The sequence below is a fragment of the Lampris incognitus genome, chromosome 3 (genome assembly GCF_029633865.1).
Source record: "Lampris incognitus isolate fLamInc1 chromosome 3, fLamInc1.hap2, whole genome shotgun sequence".
In the NCBI taxonomy this organism is placed as follows: Eukaryota; Metazoa; Chordata; class Actinopteri; order Lampriformes; family Lampridae; genus Lampris; species Lampris incognitus.
Genome location: NC_079213.1, coordinates 651,210 through 653,937, shown reverse-complemented (window position 1 = coordinate 653,937; position 2,728 = coordinate 651,210).

Sequence of the window (2,728 nt, the reverse complement as noted above, 5' to 3'; positions counted from 1 at the left end):
ATCCGCGGGCACAGTCTACCTCGCTGTCAGTACCCGGAAAGGGTAAACCATTCCTCGGGTGCTGCATGGCGGCTTCCCACTGCTCCTAGCTACACAGCTAGGATGGGTTAAATGCAGAGAGTGAATTTCATTGTATGTGTGTACAAATGATAAATAAAGTGTATTCTATTCTATTCTATTCTGTAGGCTCACCTCAATGAACCGCCGGCTGGCTCGCAAAAAAATCTGTATCAGTTCATCTGGACACAGCGTTTATTCACAGAAACCTTTCCTCACTTATCTAAGTGACCTCCTCAGTCTCAAGAGAGAAGACTGAAGGTCTTTTCTGTCACACAAAGAAAGAGACAGATGCACAAAATAAAGACACAAACAAAAACACAAGGACACAAACACTGGTAAGGACAAACACGTAAACATACATAAGTACTTGCATTCAGAATTAGGTGGACATTGATGATTGGGGTATTTGGTCTGCCCAACCAGTCTGACATGGAATAAAACTAGTCTGACGACTCCAGCTTAATGCCCCCCCCCCCACACACACACATCATCCTTTACTTGTGGTGACACCTCGTTGATTACCTCGATCCAGGGTCTCTTAATAACTATCGACCAGTCTCGAATCTTCCATTCTTCTCTAAAGTACCAGAGAGAGTTGTGTATCAACAACTTTTGACCCATATAAAAGAAAACCATCTATATGAACCTTTTCAGTCGGCTTTCAGGCCCTGTCACTCCACTGACACTGCTCTGACCAGAGTGGTGAATGATCTTTTACTGGCTATGGACTCGGATTCCACTTCTGTGCTTCTACTACTGGACCTCAGTCTAACGCCGTGCGTATGGACACAATCGCAGAGAAGAGGCAGAGGCAGTTGGTAAGTACTAACAGACCAGACACGTCACGTCTCGTCACGTCACGTCACGTCACGTCGCCATCAACATTACGTCAACGTTACTTCTGACCTGCCTCACAGCGCACGTCGCGTCACGTCATGTTCAGCCCACGCGCGGCCGACGAAGGGCTGTAAAAACAGCATCTGCGCGCGGCCGAGACATGGGTAGAGCGCGAGAGGGCGGAAAACAGTATCCGCGCGCGGCAAAAGGCACGAAGAGGTAGGTAAAAACAGCACGAGCGCGCGGCAGAGAAAGCGAAATGACCAGCGGCACTAAGGGCAACCGGCAGAGAGTGAGAGGATCTTCAAGATGCGTAAACAGCAGACCCAATATCATCATATCAACTTTATTTCTCATTATTACGATGTACTAGGCTGGTTGACGGATCCGTCAGCCATCGAGAATTCAAACTCTGTAATACTTGACGTTGAACGGAGCCATGGGACGTGACGTGACGTGGCTAGTGGGACACCTCTCATTGCTTCCCATTAATAAGTTACCTGACGTTCCACGGTGGACGTGACGGGACGTGACGTGACGTGGCTAGTGTCACACCTCTCATTGCTTCCCATTAATAAGTTACCTGACGTTCCACGGTGGACGTGACGTGACGGGGCTAGTGGGACACCTCTCATTGCTTCCTATTAATAAGTTACCTGACGTTCCACGGTGGACGTGACGGGACGTGGCGTGACATGGCTAGTGGGACACCTCTCATTGCTTCCCATTAATAAGTTACTTGACGTTCCACGGTGGACGTGACGTGACGTGGCTAGTGTCACACCTCTCATTGCTTCCCATTAATAAGTTACTTGACCTTCCACGGTGGACGTGACGGGACGTGACGTGACGTGTCCTGTGTGTCTGGTCCGTAAGTCGCTTTACTGGACTTTGGCGAACAGACAATAACAAAAAAAACCTCTGCCTAACAGGGCAGGCAAAATGCAAACAAGCATTAACATAAAATAATAAACCCAGGAAACACTCTCACACAGAGGAGGCTAATGAGGGCTCAGGAGACACGGGCTTACGCAGACCGACGCTAAGCTTCTCCAAGACTCGACGACGTCTGTCTGCAAAGTACCCGGTCAAATAGTCCCCGGCACAGGTGCACCTAATCACAGGCCAATCAAGGGCAGGCGCCACTCATATTGGCCGACAGGGAGATGTCACACCTGTTGGTTGCTGACCCTCTGGCCAGTGATCGTGTCAGTACCCCCCTCCCACGGACGGATTCCAGACGTCCCAAAACCAAAGGACCCAGCAGGACGGACAGAGGGGCCCAGGCGGAGGACGAATGGGACCAGGGATCTCAGGCGGGCGGCCCGAGGGCCGGGGCCGATCGGGAGGGCGACCAGGCTCAGAGAAGGCGGGGCAAACCGAAGAACTGGCAGGCGGCGGGACGGCCGCGTGGCAGACTGAAGAAATCGCAGGCGGCACTGCGCCATCCCGTCTAGCGATGCCCCAACCTGAGGAAACTTTGGGTTTATGATGAAGCCGCACTCAGTCATCTCTACATCACAGTGATGTTTCTCAGCCTGCACTCTATACTGTCTTCTTGCATTCTCCTCATTTTGTCTTCCCCATGCAGTAGCAGCACATTTGTTCAGAGGACCGCTGTTGGGATAACAAACTGCTTTCACTGTAGACAGTGCAGGCTTGTCCAAGTCAGACACGAAGACTGAATGCATATTTGATGTAGTTATCCTTCCAATGCGGAAGTGATGCCAAGATGAGGATTGGTGCTGCTTTCTGGTTTAGCTTTCAATGAAGTGTGCCTGCTCAGGTGAAACGTCTACCCTACTTGCCAAGCTTTTGCAATGCAGGCTCA